Here is a 23,105-nt window from a genome sequence, read left to right as displayed (position 1 = left end):
GAATTTAGCCTCTCATTAAACTGGCCGTAACTCCACAAAACGTAGCCCGAGGGCTCTGAAACTTCTAGGGTGCGTCCGTCAGGTCACTAGGAGCGTCCCCAGTGGGTTTTCTCAGAATCGGGTTCGGGGTCCGATTTTCGGAAAATCGCGATTTTGCGCGGGCATGTTTTCAATGGAAATGAGGCCCGAATTTAGCCTCTCATTAAACTGTCCGTAACTCCACAAAACGTAGCCCGAGGGCTCTGAAACTTCTAGGGTGCGTCCGTCAGGTCACTAGGAGCGTCCCCAGTGGGTTTTCTCAGAATCGGGTTCAGGGTCCGATTTTCGGAAAATCGCGATTTTGCGCGGGCATGTTTTCAATGGAAATGAGGCCCGAATTTAGCCTCTCATTAAACTGGCCGTAACTCCACAAAACGTAGCCCGAGGGCTCTGAAACTTCTAGGGTGCGTCCGTCAGGTCACTAGGAGCGTCCCCAGTGGGTTTTCTCAGGATCGGGTTCGGGGTCCGATTTTCGGAAAATCGCGATTTTGCGCGGGCATGTTTTCAATGGAAATGAGGCCTGAATTTAGCCTCTCATTAAACTGGCCGTAACTCCACAAAACGTAGCCCGAGGGCTCTGAAACTTCTAGGGTGCGTCCGTCAGGTCACTAGGAGCGTCCCCAGTGGGTTTTCTCAGGATCGGGTTCGGGGTCCGATTTTCGGAAAATCGCGATTTTGCGCGGGCATGTTTTCAATGGAAATGAGGCCCGAATTTAGCCTCTCATTAAACTGGCCGTAACTCCACAAAACGTAGCCCGAGGGCTCTGAAACTTCTAGGGTGCGTCCGTCAGGTCACTAGGAGCGTCCCCAGTGGGTTTTCTCAGAATCGGGTTCGGGGTCCGATTTTCGGAAAATCGCGATTTTGCGCGGGCATGTTTTCAATGGAAATGAGGCCCGAATTTAGCCTCTCATTAAACTGGCCGTAACTCCACAAAACGTAGCCCGAGGGCTCTGAAACTTCTAGGGTGCGTCCGTCAGGTCACTAGGAGCGTCCCCAGTGGGTTTTCTCAGAATCGGGTTCGGGGTCCGATTTTCGGAAAATCGCGATTTTGCGCGGGCATGTTTTCAATGGAAATTAGGCCCGAATTTAGCCTCTCATTAAACTGGCCGTAACTCCACAAAACGTAGCCCGAGGGCTCTGAAACTTCTAGGGTGCGTCCGTCAGGTCACTAGGAGTGTCCCCAGTGGGTTTTCTCAGAATCGGGTTCGGGGTCCGATTTTCGGAAAATCGCGATTTTGCGCGGGCATGTTTTCAATGGAAATGAGGCCTGAATTTAGCCTCTCATTAAACTGTCCGTAACTCCACAAAACGTAGCCCGAGGGCTCTGAAACTTCTAGGGTGCGTCCGTCAGGTCACTAGGAGCGTCCCCAGTGGGTTTTCTCAGAATCGGGTTCGGGGTCCGATTTTCGGAAAATCGCGATTTTGCGCGGGCATGTTTTCAATGGAATTTAGTCTCGAATTTAGCCTCTCATTGAACTGGCCGTAACTCCACAAAACGTAGCCTGAGGGCTCTGAAACTTCTAGGGTGCGTCCGTCAGGTCACTAGGAGCGTCCCCAGTGGGTTTTCTCAGAATCGGGTTCGGGGTCCGATTTTCGGAAAATCGCGATTTTGCGCGGGCATGTTTTCAATGGAAATGAGGCCCAATTAAGCCTCTCATTAAACTGGCCGTAACTCCACAAAACGTAGCCCGAGGGCTCTGAAACTTCTAGGGTGCGTCCGTCAGGTCACTAGGAGCGTCCCCAGTGGGTTTTCTCAGAATCGGGTTCGGGGTCCGATTTTCGGAAAAATCGCGATTTTGCGCGGGCATGTTTTCAATGGAAATGAGGCCCGAATTTAGCCTCTCATTAAACTGTCCGTAACTCCACAAAACGTAGCCCGAGGGCTCTGAAACTTCTAGGGTGCGTCCGTCAGGTCACTAGGAGCGTCCCCAGTGGGTTTTCTCAGAATCGGGTTCGGGGTCCGATTTTCGGAAAATCGCGATTTTGCGCGGGCATGTTTTCAATGGAATTTAGTCTCGAATTTAGCCTCTCATTAAACTGGCCGTAACTCCACAAAACGTAGCCTGAGGGCTCTGAAACTTCTAGGATGCGTCTGTCAGGTCACTAGGAGCGTCCCCAGTGGGTTTTCTCAGAATCGGGTTCGGGGTCCGATTTTCGGAAAATCGCGATTTTGCGCGGGCATTTTTTCAATGGAAATGAGGCCCGAATTTAGCCTCTCATTAAACTGGCCGTAACTCCACAAAACGTAGCCCGAGGGCTCTGAAACTTCTAGGGTGCGTCCGTCAGGTCACTAGGAGCGTCCCCAGTGGGTTTTCTCAGAATCGGGTTCGGGGTCCGATTTTCGGAAAATCGCGATTTTGCGCGGGCATGTTTTCAATGGAAATGAGGCCCGAATTTAGCCTCTCATTAAACTGGCCGTAACTCCACAAAACGTAGCCCGAGGGCTCTGAAACTTCTAGGGTGCGTCCGTCAGGTCACTAGGAGCGTCCCCAGTGGGTTTTCTCAGAATCGGGTTCGGGGTCCGATTTTCGGAAAATCGCGATTTTGCGCGGGCATGTTTTCAATGAGATGAGGCCCGAATTTAGCCTCTCATTAAACTGGCCGTAACTCCACAAAACGTAGCCCGAGGGCTCTGAAACTTCTAGGGTGCGTCCGTCAGGTCACTAGGAGCGTCCCCAGTGGGTTTTCTCAGAATTGGGTTCGGGGTCCGATTTTCGGAAAATCGCGATTTTGCGCGGGCACGTTTTCAATGGAAATGAGGCCCGAATTTAGCCTCTCATTAAACTGTCCGTAACTCCACAAAACGTGGCCCGAGGGCTCTGAAACTTCTAGGGTGCGTCCGTCAGGTCACTAGGAGCGTCCCCAGTGGGTTTTCTCAGAATTGGGTTCAGGGTCCGATTTTCGGAAAATCGCGATTTTGCGCGGGCATGTTTTCAATGGAAATGAGGCCCGAATTTAGCCTCTCATTAAACTGGCCGTAACTCCACAAAACGTAGCCCGAGGGCTCTGAAACTTCTAGGATGCGTCTGTCAGGTCACTAGGAGCGTCCCCAGTGGGTTTTCTCAGAATCGGGTTCGGGGTCCGATTTTCGGAAAATCGCGATTTTGCGCGGGCATGTTTTCAATGGAGATGAGGCCCGAATTTAGCCTCTCATTAAACTGGCCGTAACTCCACAAAACGTAGCCCGAGGGCTCTGAAACTTCTAGGGTGCGTCCGTCAGGTCACTAGGAGCGTCCCCAGTGGGTTTTCTCAGAATCGGGTTCGGGGTCCGATTTTCGGAAAATCGCGATTTTGCGCGGGCATGTTTTCAATGGAAATGAGGCCCGAATTTAGCCTCTCATTAAACTGGCCGTAACTCCACAAAACGTAGCCCGAGGGCTCTGAAACTTCTAGGGTGCGTCCGTCAGGTCACTAGGAGCGTCCCCAGTGGGTTTTCTCAGAATCGGGTTCGGGGTCCGATTTTCGGAAAATCGCGATTTTGCGCGGGCATGTTTTCAATGGAAATGAGGCCCGAATTTAGCCTCTCATTAAACTGGCCGTAACTCCACAAAACGTAGCCCGAGGGCTCTGAAACTTCTAGGGTGCGTCCGTCAGGTCACTAGGAGCGTCCCCAGTGGGTTTTCTCAGAATCGGGTTCAGGGTCCGATTTTCGGAAAATCGCGATTTTGCGCGGGCATGTTTTCAATGGAAATGAGGCCTGAATTTAGCCTCTCATTAAACTGGCCGTAACTCCACAAAACGTAGCCCGAGGGCTCTGAAACTTCTAGGGTGCGTCCGTCAGGTCACTAGGAGCGTCCCCAGTGGGTTTTCTCAGGATCGGGTTCGGGGTCCGATTTTCGGAAAATCGCGATTTTGCGCGGGCATGTTTTCAATGGAAATGAGGCCCGAATTTAGCCTCTCATTAAACTGGCCGTAACTCCACAAAACGTAGCCCGAGGGCTCTGAAACTTCTAGGGTGCGTCTGTCAGGTCACTAGGAGCGTCCCCAGTGGGTTTTCTCAGAATTGGGTTCAGGGTCCGATTTTCGGAAAATCGCGATTTTGCGCGGGCATGTTTTCAATGGAAATGAGGCCCGAATTTAGCCTCTCATTAAACTGGCCGTAACTCCACAAAACGTAGCCCGAGGGCTCTGAAACTTCTAGGGTGCGTCCGTCAGGTCACTAGGAGCGTCCCCAGTGGGTTTTCTCAGAATCGGGTTCGGGGTCCGATTTTCGGAAAATCGCGATTTTGCGCGGGCATGTTTTCAATGGAAATTAGGCCCGAATTTAGCCTCTCATTAAACTGGCCGTAACTCCACAAAACGTAGCCTGAGGGCTCTGAAACTTCTAGGATGCGTCTGTCAGGTCACTAGGAGCGTCCCCAGTGGGTTTTCTCAGAATCGGGTTCGGGGTCCGATTTTCGGAAAATCGCGATTTTGCGCGGGCATTTTTTCAATGGAAATGAGGCCCGAATTTAGCCTCTCATTAAACTGTCCGTAACTCCACAAAACGTAGCCCGAGGGCTCTGAAACTTCTAGGGTGCGTCCGTCAGGTCACTAGGAGCGTCCCCAGTGGGTTTTCTCAGAATCGGGTTCGGGGTCCGATTTTCGGAAAATCGCGATTTTGCGCGGGCATGTTTTCAATGGAATTTAGTCTCGAATTTAGCCTCTCATTGAACTGGCCGTAACTCCACAAAACGTAGCCTGAGGGCTCTGAAACTTCTAGGGTGCGTCCGTCAGGTCACTAGGAGCGTCCCCAGTGGGTTTTCTCAGAATCGGGTTCGGGGTCCGATTTTCGGAAAATCGCGATTTTGCGCGGGCATGTTTTCAATGGAAATGAGGCCCAATTAAGCCTCTCATTAAACTGGCCGTAACTCCACAAAACGTAGCCCGAGGGCTCTGAAACTTCTAGGGTGCGTCCGTCAGGTCACTAGGAGCGTCCCCAGTGGGTTTTCTCAGAATCGGGTTCGGGGTCCGATTTTCGGAAAATCGCGATTTTGCGCGGGCATGTTTTCAATGGAAATGAGGCCCGAATTTAGCCTCTCATTAAACTGTCCGTAACTCCACAAAACGTAGCCCGAGGGCTCTGAAACTTCTAGGGTGCGTCCGTCAGGTCACTAGGAGCGTCCCCAGTGGGTTTTCTCAGAATCGGGTTCGGGGTCCGATTTTCGGAAAATCGCGATTTTGCGCGGGCATGTTTTCAATGGAATTTAGTCTCGAATTTAGCCTCTCATTAAACTGGCCGTAACTCCACAAAACGTAGCCTGAGGGCTCTGAAACTTCTAGGATGCGTCTGTCAGGTCACTAGGAGCGTCCCCAGTGGGTTTTCTCAGAATCAGGTTCGGGGTCCGATTTTCGGAAAATCGCGATTTTGCGCGGGCATTTTTTCAATGGAAATGAGGCCCGAATTTAGCCTCTCATTAAACTGGCCGTAACTCCACAAAACGTAGCCCGAGGGCTCTGAAACTTCTAGGGTGCGTCCGTCAGGTCACTAGGAGCGTCCCCAGTGGGTTTTCTCAGAATCGGGTTCGGGGTCCGATTTTCGGAAAATCGCGATTTTGCGCGGGCATGTTTTCAAAGGAGATGAGGCCCGAATTTAGCCTCTCATTAAACTGGCCGTAACTCCACAAAACATAGCCCGAGGGCTCTGAAACTTCTAGGGTGCGTCCGTCAGGTCACTAGGAGCGTCCCCAGTGGGTTTTCTCAGAATCGGGTTCGGGGTCCGATTTTCGGAAAATCGCGATTTTGCGCGGGCATGTTTTCAATGGAAATGAGGCCTGAATTTAGCCTCTCATTAAACTGTCCGTAACTCCACAAAACGTAGCCCGAGGGCTCTGAAACTTCTAGGGTGCGTCCGTCAGGTCACTAGGAGCGTCCCCAGTGGGTTTTCTCAGAATCGGGTTCAGGGTCCGATTTTCAGAAAATCGCGATTTTGCGCGGGCATGTTTTCAATGGAAATGAGGCCCGAATTTAGCCTCTCATTAAACTGTCCGTAACTCCACAAAACGTAGCCCGAGGGCTCTGAAACTTCTAGGGTGCGTCCGTCAGGTCACTAGGAGCGTCCCCAGTGGGTTTTCTCAGGATCGGGTTCGGGGTCCGATTTTCGGAAAATCGCGATTTTGCGCGGGCATGTTTTCAATGGAAATGAGGCCCGAATTTAGCCTCTCATTAAACTGTCCGTAACTCCACAAAACGTAGCCCGAGGGCTCTGAAACTTCTAGGGTGCGTCCGTCAGGTCACTAGGAGCGTCCCCAGTGGGTTTTCTCAGAATCGGGTTCGGGGTCCGATTTTCGGAAAATCGCGATTTTGCGCGGGCATGTTTTCAATGGAAATGAGGCCCGAATTTAGCCTCTCATTAAACTGTCCGTAACTCCACAAAACGTAGCCCGAGGGCTCTGAAACTTCTAGGGTGCGTCCGTCAGGTCACTAGGAGCGTCCCCAGTGGGTTTTCTCAGGATCGGGTTCGGGGTCCGATTTTCGGAAAATCGCGATTTTGCGCGGGCATGTTTTCAATGGAAATGAGGCCCGAATTTAGCCTCTCATTAAACTGTCCGTAACTCCACAAAACGTAGCCCGAGGGCTCTGAAACTTCTAGGGTGCGTCCGTCAGGTCACTAGGAGCGTCCCCAGTGGGTTTTCTCAGAATCGGGTTCGGGGTCCGATTTTCGGAAAATCGCGATTTTGCGCGGGCATGTTTTCAATGGAAATGAGGCCCGAATTTAGCCTCTCATTAAACTGGCCGTAACTCCACAAAACGTAGCCCGAGGGCTCTGAAACTTCTAGGGTGCGTCCGTCAGGTCACTAGGAGCGTCCCCAGTGGGTTTTCTCAGAATCGGGTTCGGGCTCCGATTTTCGGAAAATCGCGATTTTGCGCGGGCATGTTTTCAATGGAAATGAGGCCCGAATTTAGCCTCTCATTAAACTGGCCGTAACTCCACAAAACGTAGCCCGAGGGCTCTGAAACTTCTAGGGTGCGTCCGTCAGGTCACTAGGAGCGTCCCCAGTGGGTTTTCTCAGAATCGGGTTCGGGGTCCGATTTTCGGAAAATCGCGATTTTGCGCGGGCATGTTTTCAATGAGATGAGGCCCGAATTTAGCCTCTCATTAAACTGGCCGTAACTCCACAAAACGTAGCCCGAGGGCTCTGAAACTTCTAGGGTGCGTCCGTCAGGTCACTAGGAGCGTCCCCAGTGGGTTTTCTCAGAATTGGGTTCGGGGTCCGATTTTCGGAAAATCGCGATTTTGCGCGGGCACGTTTTCAATGGAAATGAGGCCCGAATTTAGCCTCTCATTAAACTGTCCGTAACTCCACAAAACGTGGCCCGAGGGCTCTGAAACTTCTAGGGTGCGTCCGTCAGGTCACTAGGAGCGTCCCCAGTGGGTTTTCTCAGAATTGGGTTCAGGGTCCGATTTTCGGAAAATCGCGATTTTGCGCGGGCATGTTTTCAATGGAAATGAGGCCCGAATTTAGCCTCTCATTAAACTGGCCGTAACTCCACAAAACGTAGCCCGAGGGCTCTGAAACTTCTAGGATGCGTCTGTCAGGTCACTAGGAGCGTCCCCAGTGGGTTTTCTCAGAATCGGGTTCGGGGTCCGATTTTCGGAAAATCGCGATTTTGCGCGGGCATGTTTTCAATGGAATTTAGTCTCGAATTTAGCCTCTCATTAAACTGGCCGTAACTCCACAAAACGTAGCCTGAGGGCTCTGAAACTTCTAGGGTGCGTCCGTCAGGTCACTAGGAGCGTCCCCAGTGGGTTTTCTCAGAATTGGGTTCGGGGTCCGATTTTCGGAAAATCGCGATTTTGCGCGGGCATGTTTTCAATGGAATTTAGTCTCGAATTTAGCCTCTCATTAAACTGGCCGTAACTCCACAAAACGTAGCCTGAGGGCTCTGAAACTTCTAGGGTGCGTCCGTCAGGTCACTAGGAGCGTCCCCAGTGGGTTTTCTCAGAATCGGGTTCGGGGTCCGATTTTCGGAAAATCGCTATTTTGCGCGGGCATGTTTTCAATGGAGATGAGGCCCGAATTTAGCCTCTCATTAAACTGGCCGTAACTCCACAAAACGTAGCCCGAGGGCTCTGAAACTTCTAGGGTGCGTCCGTCAGGTCACTAGGAGCGTCCCCAGTGGGTTTTCTCAGAATCGGGTTCGGGGTCCGATTTTTGGAAAATCGCGATTTTGCGCGGGCATGTTTTCAATGGAAATGAGGCCCGAATTTAGCCTCTCATTAAACTGGCCGTAACTCCACAAAACGTAGCCCGAGGGCTCTGAAACTTCTAGGGTGCGTCCGTCAGGTCACTAGGAGCGTCCCCAGTGGGTTTTCTCAGAATCGGGTTCAGGGTCCGATTTTCGGAAAATCGCGATTTTGCGCGAGCATGTTTTCAATGGAAATGAGGCCCGAATTTAGCCTCTCATTAAACTGTCCGTAACTCCACAAAACGTAGCCCGAGGGCTCTGAAACTTCTAGGATGCGTCTGTCAGGTCACTAGGAGCGTCCCCAGTGGGTTTTCTCAGAATCGGGTTCGGGGTCCGATTTTCGGAAAATCGCGATTTTGCGCGGGCATGTTTTCAATGGAGATGAGGCCCGAATTTAGCCTCTCATTAAACTGGCCGTAACTCCACAAAACGTAGCCCGAGGGCTCTGAAACTTCTAGGGTGCGTCCGTCAGGTCACTAGGAGCGTCCCCAGTGGGTTTTCTCAGAATCGGGTTCGGGGTCCGATTTTCGGAAAATCGCGATTTTGCGCGGGCATGTTTTCAATGGAAATGAGGCCCGAATTTAGCCTCTCATTAAACTGGCCGTAACTCCACAAAACGTAGCCCGAGGGCTCTGAAACTTCTAGGGTGCGTCCGTCAGGTCACTAGGAGCGTCCCCAGTGGGTTTTCTCAGAATCGGGTTCGGGGTCCGATTTTCGGAAAATCGCGATTTTGCGCGGGCATGTTTTCAATGGAAATGAGGCCCGAATTTAGCCTCTCATTAAACTGGCCGTAACTCCACAAAACGTAGCCCGAGGGCTCTGAAACTTCTAGGGTGCGTCCGTCAGGTCACTAGGAGCGTCCCCAGTGGGTTTTCTCAGAATCAGGTTCAGGGTCCGATTTTCGGAAAATCGCGATTTTGCGCGGGCATGTTTTCAATGGAAATGAGGCCTGAATTTAGCCTCTCATTAAACTGGCCGTAACTCCACAAAACGTAGCCCGAGGGCTCTGAAACTTCTAGGGTGCGTCCGTCAGGTCACTAGGAGCGTCCCCAGTGGGTTTTCTCAGGATCGGGTTCGGGGTCCGATTTTCGGAAAATCGCGATTTTGCGCGGGCATGTTTTCAATGGAAATGAGGCCCGAATTTAGCCTCTCATTAAACTGGCCGTAACTCCACAAAACGTAGCCCGAGGGCTCTGAAACTTCTAGGGTGCGTCTGTCAGGTCACTAGGAGCGTCCCCAGTGGGTTTTCTCAGAATTGGGTTCAGGGTCCGATTTTCGGAAAATCGCGATTTTGCGCGGGCATGTTTTCAATGGAAATGAGGCCCGAATTTAGCCTCTCATTAAACTGGCCGTAACTCCACAAAACGTAGCCCGAGGGCTCTGAAACTTCTAGGGTGCGTCCGTCAGGTCACTAGGAGCGTCCCCAGTGGGTTTTCTCAGAATTGGGTTCGGGGTCCGATTTTCGGAAAATCGCGATTTTGCGCGGGCATGTTTTCAATGGAAATGAGGCCCGAATTTAGCCTCTCATTGAACTGGCCGTAACTCCACAAAACGTAGCCCGAGGGCTCTGAAACTTCTAGGGTGCGTCCGTCAGGTCACTAGGAGCGTCCCCAGTGGGTTTTCTCAGAATCGGGTTCGGGGTCCGATTTTCGGAAAATCGCGATTTTGCGCGGGCATGTTTTCAATGGAAATGAGGCCCGAATTTAGCCTCTCATTAAACTGGCCGTAACTCCACAAAACGTAGCCCGAGGGCTCTGAAACTTCTAGGGTGCGTCCGTCAGGTCACTAGGAGCGTCCCCAGTGGGTTTTCTCAGAATCGGGTTCGGGGTCCGATTTTCGGAAAATCGCGATTTTGCGCGGGCATGTTTTCAATGGAAATTAGGCCCGAATTTAGCCTCTCATTAAACTGGCCGTAACTCCACAAAACGTAGCCCGAGGGCTCTGAAACTTCTAGGGTGCGTCCGTCAGGTCACTAGGAGCGTCCCCAGTGGGTTTTCTCAGAATCGGGTTCGGGGTCCGATTTTCGGAAAATCGCGATTTTGCGCGGGCATGTTTTCAATGAGATGAGGCCCGAATTTAGCCTCTCATTAAACTGGCCGTAACTCCACAAAACGTAGCCCGAGGGCTCTGAAACTTCTAGGGTGCGTCCGTCAGGTCACTAGGAGCGTCCCCAGTGGGTTTTCTCAGAATTGGGTTCGGGGTCCGATTTTCGGAAAATCGCGATTTTGCGCGGGCACGTTTTCAATGGAAATGAGGCCCGAATTTAGCCTCTCATTAAACTGTCCGTAACTCCACAAAACGTGGCCCAAGGGCTCTGAAACTTCTAGGGTGCGTCCGTCAGGTCACTAGGAGCGTCCCCAGTGGGTTTTCTCAGAATTGGGTTCAGGGTCCGATTTTCGGAAAATCGCGATTTTGCGCGGGCATGTTTTCAATGGAAATGAGGCCCGAATTTAGCCTCTCATTAAACTGGCCGTAACTCCACAAAACGTAGCCCGAGGGCTCTGAAACTTCTAGGATGCGTCTGTCAGGTCACTAGGAGCGTCCCCAGTGGGTTTTCTCAGAATCGGGTTCGGGGTCCGATTTTCGGAAAATCGCGATTTTGCGCGGGCATGTTTTCAATGGAATTTAGTCTCGAATTTAGCCTCTCATTAAACTGGCCGTAACTCCACAAAACGTAGCCTGAGGGCTCTGAAACTTCTAGGGTGCGTCCGTCAGGTCACTAGGAGCGTCCCCAGTGGGTTTTCTCAGAATCGGGTTCGGGGTCCGATTTTCGGAAAATCGCGATTTTGCGCGGGCATGTTTTCAATGGAATTTAGTCTCGAATTTAGCCTCTCATTAAACTGGCCGTAACTCCACAAAACGTAGCCTGAGGGCTCTGAAACTTCTAGGGTGCGTCCGTCAGGTCACTAGGAGCGTCCCCAGTGGGTTTTCTCAGAATCGGGTTCGGGGTCCGATTTTCGGAAAATCGCTATTTTGCGCGGGCATGTTTTCAATGGAGATGAGGCCCGAATTTAGCCTCTCATTAAACTGGCCGTAACTCCACAAAACGTAGCCCGAGGGCTCTGAAACTTCTAGGGTGCGTCCGTCAGGTCACTAGGAGCGTCCCCAGTGGGTTTTCTCAGAATCGGGTTCGGGGTCCGATTTTTGGAAAATCGCGATTTTGCGCGGGCATGTTTTCAATGGAAATGAGGCCCGAATTTAGCCTCTCATTAAACTGGCCGTAACTCCACAAAACGTAGCCCGAGGGCTCTGAAACTTCTAGGGTGCGTCCGTCAGGTCACTAGGAGCGTCCCCAGTGGGTTTTCTCAGAATCGGGTTCAGGGTCCGATTTTCGGAAAATCGCGATTTTGCGCGAGCATGTTTTCAATGGAAATGAGGCCCGAATTTAGCCTCTCATTAAACTGTCCGTAACTCCACAAAACGTAGCCCGAGGGCTCTGAAACTTCTAGGGTGCGTCCGTCAGGTCACTAGGAGCGTCCCCAGTGGGTTTTCTCAGAATCGGGTTCGGGGTCCGATTTTCGGAAAATCGCGACTTTGCGCGGGCATGTTTTCAATGGAAATGAGGCCCGAATTTAGCCTCTCATTAAACTGGCCGTAACTCCACAAAACGTAGCCCGAGGGCTCTGAAACTTCTAGGGTGCGTCCGTCAGGTCACTAGGAGCGTCCCCAGTGGGTTTTCTCAGAATCGGGTTCGGGGTCTGATTTTCGGAAAATCGCGATTTTGCGCAGGCATGTTTTCAATGGGAATGAGGCCCGAATTTAGCCTCTCATTAAACTGGCCGTAACTCCACAAAACGTAGCCCGAGGGCTCTGAAACTTCTAGGGTGCGTCCGTCAGGTCACTAGGAGCGTCCCCAGTGGGTTTTCTCAGAATCGGGTTCGGGGTCCGATTTTCGGAAAATCGCGATTTTGCGCGGGCATGTTTTCAATGGAATTTAGTCTCGAATTTAGCCTCTCATTAAACTGGCCGTAACTCCACAAAACGTAGCCTGAGGGCTCTGAAACTTCTAGGGTGCGTCCGTCAGGTCACTAGGAGCGTCCCCAGTGGGTTTTCTCAGAATCGGGTTCGGGGTCCGATTTTCGGAAAATCGCGATTTTGCGCGGGCATGTTTTCTATGGAATTTAGTCTCGAATTTAGCCTCTCATTAAACTGGCCGTAACTCCACAAAACGTAGCCTGAGGGCTCTGAAACTTCTAGGGTGCGTCCGTCAGGTCACTAGGAGCGTCCCCAGTGGGTTTTCTCAGAATCGGGTTCGGGGTTCGATTTTCGGAAAATCGCGATTTTGCGCGGGCATGTTTTCAAAGGAGATGAGGCCCGAATTTAGCCTCTCATTAAACTGGCCGTAACTCCACAAAACGTAGCCCGAGGGCTCTGAAACTTCTAGGGTGCGTCCGTCAGGTCACTAGGAGCGTCCCCAGTGGGTTTTCTCAGAATCGGGTTCGGGGTCCGATTTTCGGAAAATCGCGATTTTGCGCGGGCATGTTTTCAATGGAAATGAGGCCCGAATTTAGCCTCTCATTAAACTGTCCGTAACTCCACAAAACGTAGCCCGAGGGCTCTGAAACTTCTAGGGTGCGTCCGTCAGGTCACTAGGAGCGTCCCCAGTGGGTTTTCTCAGAATCGGGTTCAGGGTCCGATTTTCGGAAAATCGCGATTTTGCGCGGGCATGTTTTCAATGGAAATGAGGCCCGAATTTAGCCTCTCATTAAACTGGCCGTAACTCCACAAAACGTAGCCCGAGGGCTCTGAAACTTCTAGGGTGCGTCCGTCAGGTCACTAGGAGCGTCCCCAGTGGGTTTTCTCAGGATCGGGTTCGGGGTCCGATTTTCGGAAAATCGCGATTTTGCGCGGGCATGTTTTCAATGGAAATGAGGCCTGAATTTAGCCTCTCATTAAACTGGCCGTAACTCCACAAAACGTAGCCCGAGGGCTCTGAAACTTCTAGGGTGCGTCCGTCAGGTCACTAGGAGCGTCCCCAGTGGGTTTTCTCAGGATCGGGTTCGGGGTCCGATTTTCGGAAAATCGCGATTTTGCGCGGGCATGTTTTCAATGGAAATGAGGCCCGAATTTAGCCTCTCATTAAACTGGCCGTAACTCCACAAAACGTAGCCCGAGGGCTCTGAAACTTCTAGGGTGCGTCCGTCAGGTCACTAGGAGCGTCCCCAGTGGGTTTTCTCAGAATCGGGTTCGGGGTCCGATTTTCGGAAAATCGCGATTTTGCGCGGGCATGTTTTCAATGGAAATGAGGCCCGAATTTAGCCTCTCATTAAACTGGCCGTAACTCCACAAAACGTAGCCCGAGGGCTCTGAAACTTCTAGGGTGCGTCCGTCAGGTCACTAGGAGCGTCCCCAGTGGGTTTTCTCAGAATCGGGTTCGGGGTCCGATTTTCGGAAAATCGCGATTTTGCGCGGGCATGTTTTCAATGGAAATTAGGCCCGAATTTAGCCTCTCATTAAACTGGCCGTAACTCCACAAAACGTAGCCCGAGGGCTCTGAAACTTCTAGGGTGCGTCCGTCAGGTCACTAGGAGTGTCCCCAGTGGGTTTTCTCAGAATCGGGTTCGGGGTCCGATTTTCGGAAAATCGCGATTTTGCGCGGGCATGTTTTCAATGGAAATGAGGCCTGAATTTAGCCTCTCATTAAACTGTCCGTAACTCCACAAAACGTAGCCCGAGGGCTCTGAAACTTCTAGGGTGCGTCCGTCAGGTCACTAGGAGCGTCCCCAGTGGGTTTTCTCAGAATCGGGTTCGGGGTCCGATTTTCGGAAAATCGCGATTTTGCGCGGGCATGTTTTCAATGGAATTTAGTCTCGAATTTAGCCTCTCATTGAACTGGCCGTAACTCCACAAAACGTAGCCTGAGGGCTCTGAAACTTCTAGGGTGCGTCCGTCAGGTCACTAGGAGCGTCCCCAGTGGGTTTTCTCAGAATCGGGTTCGGGGTCCGATTTTCGGAAAATCGCGATTTTGCGCGGGCATGTTTTCAATGGAAATGAGGCCCAATTAAGCCTCTCATTAAACTGGCCGTAACTCCACAAAACGTAGCCCGAGGGCTCTGAAACTTCTAGGGTGCGTCCGTCAGGTCACTAGGAGCGTCCCCAGTGGGTTTTCTCAGAATCGGGTTCGGGGTCCGATTTTCGGAAAATCGCGATTTTGCGCGGGCATGTTTTCAATGGAAATGAGGCCCGAATTTAGCCTCTCATTAAACTGTCCGTAACTCCACAAAACGTAGCCCGAGGGCTCTGAAACTTCTAGGGTGCGTCCGTCAGGTCACTAGGAGCGTCCCCAGTGGGTTTTCTCAGAATCGGGTTCGGGGTCCGATTTTCGGAAAATCGCGATTTTGCGCGGGCATGTTTTCAATGGAATTTAGTCTCGAATTTAGCCTCTCATTAAACTGGCCGTAACTCCACAAAACGTAGCCTGAGGGCTCTGAAACTTCTAGGATGCGTCTGTCAGGTCACTAGGAGCGTCCCCAGTGGGTTTTCTCAGAATCGGGTTCGGGGTCCGATTTTCGGAAAATCGCGATTTTGCGCGGGCATTTTTTCAATGGAAATGAGGCCCGAATTTAGCCTCTCATTAAACTGGCCGTAACTCCACAAAACGTAGCCCGAGGGCTCTGAAACTTCTAGGGTGCGTCCGTCAGGTCACTAGGAGCGTCCCCAGTGGGTTTTCTCAGAATCGGGTTCGGGGTCCGATTTTCGGAAAATCGCGATTTTGCGCGGGCATGTTTTCAATGGAAATGAGGCCCGAATTTAGCCTCTCATTAAACTGGCCGTAACTCCACAAAACGTAGCCCGAGGGCTCTGAAACTTCTAGGGTGCGTCCGTCAGGTCACTAGGAGCGTCCCCAGTGGGTTTTCTCAGAATCGGGTTCGGGGTCCGATTTTCGGAAAATCGCGATTTTGCGCGGGCATGTTTTCAATGAGATGAGGCCCGAATTTAGCCTCTCATTAAACTGGCCGTAACTCCACAAAACGTAGCCCGAGGGCTCTGAAACTTCTAGGGTGCGTCCGTCAGGTCACTAGGAGCGTCCCCAGTGGGTTTTCTCAGAATTGGGTTCGGGGTCCGATTTTCGGAAAATCGCGATTTTGCGCGGGCACGTTTTCAATGGAAATGAGGCCCGAATTTAGCCTCTCATTAAACTGTCCGTAACTCCACAAAACGTGGCCCGAGGGCTCTGAAACTTCTAGGGTGCGTCCGTCAGGTCACTAGGAGCGTCCCCAGTGGGTTTTCTCAGAATTGGGTTCAGGGTCCGATTTTCGGAAAATCGCGATTTTGCGCGGGCATGTTTTCAATGGAAATGAGGCCCGAATTTAGCCTCTCATTAAACTGGCCGTAACTCCACAAAACGTAGCCCGAGGGCTCTGAAACTTCTAGGATGCGTCTGTCAGGTCACTAGGAGCGTCCCCAGTGGGTTTTCTCAGAATCGGGTTCGGGGTCCGATTTTCGGAAAATCGCGATTTTGCGCGGGCATGTTTTCAATGGAGATGAGGCCCGAATTTAGCCTCTCATTAAACTGGCCGTAACTCCACAAAACGTAGCCCGAGGGCTCTGAAACTTCTAGGGTGCGTCCGTCAGGTCACTAGGAGCGTCCCCAGTGGGTTTTCTCAGAATCGGGTTCGGGGTCCGATTTTCGGAAAATCGCGATTTTGCGCGGGCATGTTTTCAATGGAAATGAGGCCCGAATTTAGCCTCTCATTAAACTGGCCGTAACTCCACAAAACGTAGCCCGAGGGCTCTGAAACTTCTAGGGTGCGTCCGTCAGGTCACTAGGAGCGTCCCCAGTGGGTTTTCTCAGAATCGGGTTCGGGGTCCGATTTTCGGAAAATCGCGATTTTGCGCGGGCATGTTTTCAATGGAAATGAGGCCCGAATTTAGCCTCTCATTAAACTGGCCGTAACTCCACAAAACGTAGCCCGAGGGCTCTGAAACTTCTAGGGTGCGTCCGTCAGGTCACTAGGAGCGTCCCCAGTGGGTTTTCTCAGAATCGGGTTCAGGGTCCGATTTTCGGAAAATCGCGATTTTGCGCGGGCATGTTTTCAATGGAAATGAGGCCTGAATTTAGCCTCTCATTAAACTGGCCGTAACTCCACAAAACGTAGCCCGAGGGCTCTGAAACTTCTAGGGTGCGTCCGTCAGGTCACTAGGAGCGTCCCCAGTGGGTTTTCTCAGGATCGGGTTCGGGGTCCGATTTTCGGAAAATCGCGATTTTGCGCGGGCATGTTTTCAATGGAAATGAGGCCCGAATTTAGCCTCTCATTAAACTGGCCGTAACTCCACAAAACGTAGCCCGAGGGCTCTGAAACTTCTAGGGTGCGTCTGTCAGGTCACTAGGAGCGTCCCCAGTGGGTTTTCTCAGAATTGGGTTCAGGGTCCGATTTTCGGAAAATCGCGATTTTGCGCGGGCATGTTTTCAATGGAAATGAGGCCCGAATTTAGCCTCTCATTAAACTGGCCGTAACTCCACAAAACGTAGCCCGAGGGCTCTGAAACTTCTAGGGTGCGTCCGTCAGGTCACTAGGAGCGTCCCCAGTGGGTTTTCTCAGAATTGGGTTCGGGGTCCGATTTTCGGAAAATCGCGATTTTGCGCGGGCATGTTTTCAATGGAAATGAGGCCCGAATTTAGCCTCTCATTAAACTGGCCGTAACTCCACAAAACGTAGCCCGAGGGCTCTGAAACTTCTAGGGTGCGTCCGTCAGGTCACTAGGAGCGTCCCCAGTGGGTTTTCTCAGAATCGGGTTCGGGGTCCGATTTTCGGAAAATCGCGATTTTGCGCGGGCATGTTTTCAATGGAAATGAGGCCCGAATTTAGCCTCTCATTAAACTGGCCGTAACTCCACAAAACGTAGCCCGAGGGCTCTGAAACTTCTAGGGTGCGTCCGTCAGGTCACTAGGAGCGTCCCCAGTGGGTTTTCTCAGAATCGGGTTCGGGGTCCGATTTTCGGAAAATCGCGATTTTGCGCGGGCATGTTTTCAATGGAAATTAGGCCCGAATTTAGCCTCTCATTAAACTGGCCGTAACTCCACAAAACGTAGCCTGAGGGCTCTGAAACTTCTAGGATGCGTCTGTCAGGTCACTAGGAGCGTCCCCAGTGGGTTTTCTCAGAATCGGGTTCGGGGTCCGATTTTCGGAAAATCGCGATTTTGCGCGGGCATTTTTTCAATGGAAATGAGGCCCGAATTTAGCCTCTCATTAAACTGTCTGTAACTCCACAAAACGTAGCCCGAGGGCTCTGAAACTTCTAGGGTGCGTCCGTCAGGTCACTAGGAGCGTCCCCAGTGGGTTTTCTCAGAATCGGGTTCGGGGTCCGATTTTCGGAAAATCGCGATTTTGCGCGGGCATTTTTTCAATGGAAATGAGGCCCGAATTTAGCCTCTCATTAAACTGTCTGTAACTCCACAAAACGTAGCCCGAGGGCTCTGAAACTTCTAGGGTGCGTCCGTCAGGTCACTAGGAGCGTCCCCAGTGGGTTTTCTCAGAATCGGGTTCAGGGTCCGATTTTCGGAAAATCGCGATTTTGCGCGGGCATGTTTTCAATGGAAATGAGGCCCAATTAAGCCTCTCATTAAACTGGCCGTAACTCCACAAAACGTAGCCCGAGGGCTCTGAAACTTCTAGGGTGCGTCCGTCAGGTCACTAGGAGCGTCCCCAGTGGGTTTTCTCAGAATCGGGTTCGGGGTCCGATTTTCGGAAAATCGCGATTTTGCGCGGGCATGTTTTCAATGGAAATGAGGCCCGAATTTAGCCTCTCATTAAACTGTCCGTAACTCCACAAAACGTAGCCCGAGGGCTCTGAAACTTCTAGGGTGCGTCCGTCAGGTCACTAGGAGCGTCCCCAGTGGGTTTTCTCAGAATCGGGTTCGGGGTCCGATTTTCGGAAAATCGCGATTTTGCGCAGGCATGTTTTCAATGGAATTTAGTCTCGAATTTAGCCTCTCATTAAACTGGCCGTAACTCCACAAAACGTAGCCTGAGGGCTCTGAAACTTCTAGGATGCGTCTGTCAGGTCACTAGGAGCGTCCCCAGTGGGTTTTCTCAGAATCGGGTTCGGGGTCCGATTTTCGGAAAATCGCGATTTTGCGCGGGCATTTTTTCAATGGAAATGAGGCCCGAATTTAGCCTCTCATTAAACTGGCCGTAACTCCACAAAACGTAGCCCGAGGGCTCTGAAACTTCTAGGGTGCGTCCGTCAGGTCACTAGGAGCGTCCCCAGTGGGTTTTCTCAGAATCGGGTTCGGGGTCCGATTTTCGGAAAATCGCGATTTTGCGCGGGCATGTTTTCAAAGGAGATGAGGCCCGAATTTAGCCTCTCATTAAACTGGCCGTAACTCCACAAAACATAGCCCGAGGGCTCTGAAACTTCTAGGGTGCGTCCGTCAGGTCACTAGGAGCGTCCCCAGTGGGTTTTCTCAGAATCGGGTTCGGGGTCCGATTTTCGGAAAATCGCGATTTTGCGCGGGCATGTTTTCAATGGAAATGAGGCCTGAATTTAGCCTCTCATTAAACTGTCCGTAACTCCACAAAACGTAGCCCGAGGGCTCTGAAACTTCTAGGGTGCGTCCGTCAGGTCACTAGGAGCGTCCCCAGTGGGTTTTCTCAGAATCGGGTTCAGGGTCCGATTTTCGGAAAATCGCGATTTTGCGCGGGCATGTTTTCAATGGAAATGAGGCCCGAATTTAGCCTCTCATTAAACTGTCCGTAACTCCACAAAACGTAGCCCGAGGGCTCTGAAACTTCTAGGGTGCGTCCGTCAGGTCACTAGGAGCGTCCCCAGTGGGTTTTCTCAGGATCGGGTTCGGGGTCCGATTTTCGGAAAATCGCGATTTTGCGCGGGCATGTTTTCAATGAGATGAGGCCCGAATTTAGCCTCTCATTAAACTGGCCGTAACTCCACAAAACGTAGCCCGAGGGCTCTGAAACTTCTAGGGTGCGTCCGTCAGGTCACTAGGAGCGTCCCCAGTGGGTTTTCTCAGAATCGGGTTCGGGGTCCGATTTTCGGAAAATCGCGATTTTGCGCGGGCATGTTTTCAATGGAAATGAGGCCCGAATTTAGCTTTTCATTAAACTGGCCGTAACTCCACAAAACGTAGCCCGAGGGCTCTGAAACTTCTAGGGTGCGTCCGTCAGGTCACTAGGAGCGTCCCCAGTGGGTTTTCTCAGAATCGGGTTCGGGGTCCGATTTTCGGAAAATCGCGATTTTGCGCGGGCATGTTTTCAATGGAAATGAGGCCCGAATTTAGCCTCTCATTAAACTGGCCGTAACTCCACAAAACGTAGCCCGAGGGCTCTGAAACTTCTAGGGTGCGTCCGTCAGGTCACTAGGAGCGTCCCCAGTGGGTTTTCTCAGAATCGGGTTCGGGGTCCGATTTTCGGAAAATCGCGATTTTGCGCGGGCATGTTTTCAATGAGATGAGGCCCGAATTTAGCCTCTCATTAAACTGGCCGTAACTCCACAAAACGTAGCCCGAGGGCTCTGAAACTTCTAGGGTGCGTCCGTCAGGTCACTAGGAGCGTCCCCAGTGGGTTTTCTCAGAATTGGGTTCGGGGTCCGATTTTCGGAAAATCGCGATTTTGCGCGGGCACGTTTTCAATGGAAATGAGGCCCGAATTTAGCCTCTCATTAAACTGTCCGTAACTCCACAAAACGTGGCCCGAGGGCTCTGAAACTTCTAGGGTGCGTCCGTCAGGTCACTAGGAGCGTCCCCAGTGGGTTTTCTCAGAATTGGGTTCAGGGTCCGATTTTCGGAAAATCGCGATTTTGCGCGGGCATGTTTTCAATGGAAATGAGGCCCGAATTTAGCCTCTCATTAAACTGGCCGTAACTCCACAAAACGTGGCCCGAGGGCTCTGAAACTTCTAGGATGCGTCTGTCAGGTCACTAGGAGCGTCCCCAGTGGGTTTTCTCAGAATCGGGTTCGGGGTCCGATTTTCGGAAAATCGCGATTTTGCGCGGGCATGTTTTCAATGGAATTTAGTCTCGAATTTAGCCTCTCATTAAACTGGCCGTAACTCCACAAAACGTAGCCTGAGGGCTCTGAAACTTCTAGGGTGCGTCCGTCAGGTCACTAGGAGCGTCCCCAGTGGGTTTTCTCAGAATCGGGTTCGGGGTCCGATTTTCGGAAAATCGCGATTTTGCGCGGGCATGTTTTCAATGGAATTTAGTCTCGAATTTAGCCTCTCATTAAACTGGCCGTAACTCCACAAAACGTAGCCTGAGGGCTCTGAAACTTCTAGGGTGCGTCCGTCAGGTCACTAGGAGCGTCCCCAGTGGGTTTTCTCAGAATCGGGTTCGGGGTCCGATTTTCGGAAAATCGCGATTTTGCGCGGGCATGTTTTCAATGGAAATGAGGCCCGAATTTAGCCTCTCATTAAACTGGCCGTAACTCCACAAAACGTAGCCCGAGGGCTCTGAAACTTCTAGGGTGCGTCCGTCAGGTCACTAGGAGCGTCCCCAGTGGGTTTTCTCAGAATCGGGTTCGGGGTCCGATTTTCGGAAAATCGCGATTTTGCGCGGGCATGTTTTCAATGGAAATGAGGCCCGAATTTAGCCTCTCATTAAACTGGCCGTAACTCCACAAAACGTAGCCCGAGGGCTCTGAAACTTCTAGGGTGCGTCCGTCAGGTCACTAGGAGCGTCCCCAGTGGGTTTTCTCAGAATCGGGTTCAGGGTCCGATTTTCGGAAAATCGCGATTTTGCGCGGGCATGTTTTCAATGAAAATGAGGCCTGAATTTAGCCTCTCATTAAACTGGCCGTAACTCCACAAAACGTAGCCCGAGGGCTCTGAAACTTCTAGGGTGCGTCCGTCAGGTCACTAGGAGCGTCCCCAGTGGGTTTTCTCAGGATCGGGTTCGGGGTCCGATTTTCGGAAAATCGCGATTTTGCGCGGGCATGTTTTCAATGGAAATGAGGCCCGAATTTAGCCTCTCATTAAACTGGCCGTAACTCCACAAAACGTAGCCCGAGGGCTCTGAAACTTCTAGGGTGCGTCTGTCAGGTCACTAGGAGCGTCCCCAGTGGGTTTTCTCAGAATTGGGTTCAGGGTCCGATTTTCGGAAAATCGCGATTTTGCGCGGGCATGTTTTCAATGGAAATGAGGCCCGAATTTAGCCTCTCATTAAACTGGCCGTAACTCCACAAAACGTAGCCCGAGGGCTCTGAAACTTCTAGGGTGCGTCCGTCAGGTCACTAGGAGCGTCCCCAGTGGGTTTTCTCAGAATTGGGTTCGGGGTCCGATTTTCGGAAAATCGCGATTTTGCGCGGGCATGTTTTCAATGGAAATGAGGCCCGAATTTAGCCTCTCATTAAACTGGCCGTAACTCCACAAAACGTAGCCCGAGGGCTCTGAAACTTCTAGGGTGCGTCCGTCAGGTCACTAGGAGCGTCCCCAGTGGGTTTTCTCAGAATCGGGTTCGGGGTCCGATTTTCGGAAAATCGCGATTTTGCGCGGGCATGTTTTCAATGGAAATTAGGCCCGAATTTAGCCTCTCATTAAACTGGCCGTAACTCCACAAAACGTAGCCCGAGGGCTCTGAAACTTCTAGGGTGCGTCCGTCAGGTCACTAGGAGCGTCCCCAGTGGGTTTTCTCAGAATCGGGTTCGGGGTCCGATTTTCGGAAAATCGCGATTTTGCGCGGGCATGTTTTCAATGGAAATGAGGCCCAATTAAGCCTCTCATTAAACTGGCCGTAACTCCACAAAACGTAGCCCGAGGGCTCTGAAACTTCTAGGGTGCGTCCGTCAGGTCACTAGGAGCGTCCCCAGTGGGTTTTCTCAGAATCGGGTTCGGGGTCCGATTTTCGGAAAATCGCGATTTTGCGCGGGCATGTTTTCAATGGAAATGAGGCCCGAATTTAGCCTCTCATTAAACTGTCCGTAACTCCACAAAACGTAGCCCGAGGGCTCTGAAACTTCTAGGGTGCGTCCGTCAGGTCACTAGGAGCGTCCCCAGTGGGTTTTCTCAGAATCGGGTTCGGGGTCCGATTTTCGGAAAATCGCGATTTTGCGCGGGCATGTTTTCAATGGAATTTAGTCTCGAATTTAGCCTCTCATTAAACTGGCCGTAACTCCACAAAACGTAGCCTGAGGGCTCTGAAACTTCTAGGATGCGTCTGTCAGGTCACTAGGAGCGTCCCCAGTGGGTTTTCTCAGAATCGGGTTCGGGGTCCGATTTTCGGAAAATCGCTATTTTGCGCGGGCATTTTTTCAATGGAAATGAGGCCCGAATTTAGCCTCTCATTAAACTGGCCGTAACTCCACAAAACGTAGCCCGAGGGCTCTGAAACTTCTAGGGTGCGTCCGTCAGGTCACTAGGAGCGTCCCCAGTGGGTTTTCTCAGAATCGGGTTCGGGGTCCGATTTTCGGAAAATCGCGATTTTGCGCGGGCATGTTTTCAAAGGAGATGAGGCCCGAATTTAGCCTCTCATTAAACTGTCCGTAACTCCACAAAACATAGCCCGAGGGCTCTGAAACTTCTAGGGTGCGTCCGTCAGGTCACTAGGAGCGTCCCCAGTGGGTTTTCTCAGAATCGGGTTCGGGGTCCGATTTTCGGAAAATCGCGATTTTGCGCGGGCATGTTTTCAATGGAATTTAGTCTCGAATTTAGCCTCTCATTAAACTGGCCGTAACTCCACAAAACGTAGCCTGAGGGCTCTGAAACTTCTAGGATGCGTCTGTCAGGTCACTAGGAGCGTCCCCAGTGGGTTTTCTCAGAATCGGGTTCGGGGTCCGATTTTCGGAAAATCGCGATTTTGCGCGGGCATTTTTTCAATGGAAATGAGGCCCGAATTTAGCCTCTCATTAAACTGGCCGTAACTCCACAAAACGTAGCCCGAGGGCTCTGAAACTTCTAGGGTGCGTCCGTCAGGTCACTAGGAGCGTCCCCAGTGGGTTTTCTCA

Source organism: Halichoeres trimaculatus, unplaced genomic scaffold (genome assembly GCF_033239565.1).
Source record: "Halichoeres trimaculatus isolate MK-OKI-2021-1 unplaced genomic scaffold, fHalTri1.1 fHalTri1_scaffold_7, whole genome shotgun sequence".
Classification (NCBI taxonomy): domain Eukaryota; kingdom Metazoa; phylum Chordata; class Actinopteri; order Labriformes; family Labridae; genus Halichoeres; species Halichoeres trimaculatus.
Note: the sequence above shows the minus strand (reverse complement) of the source record.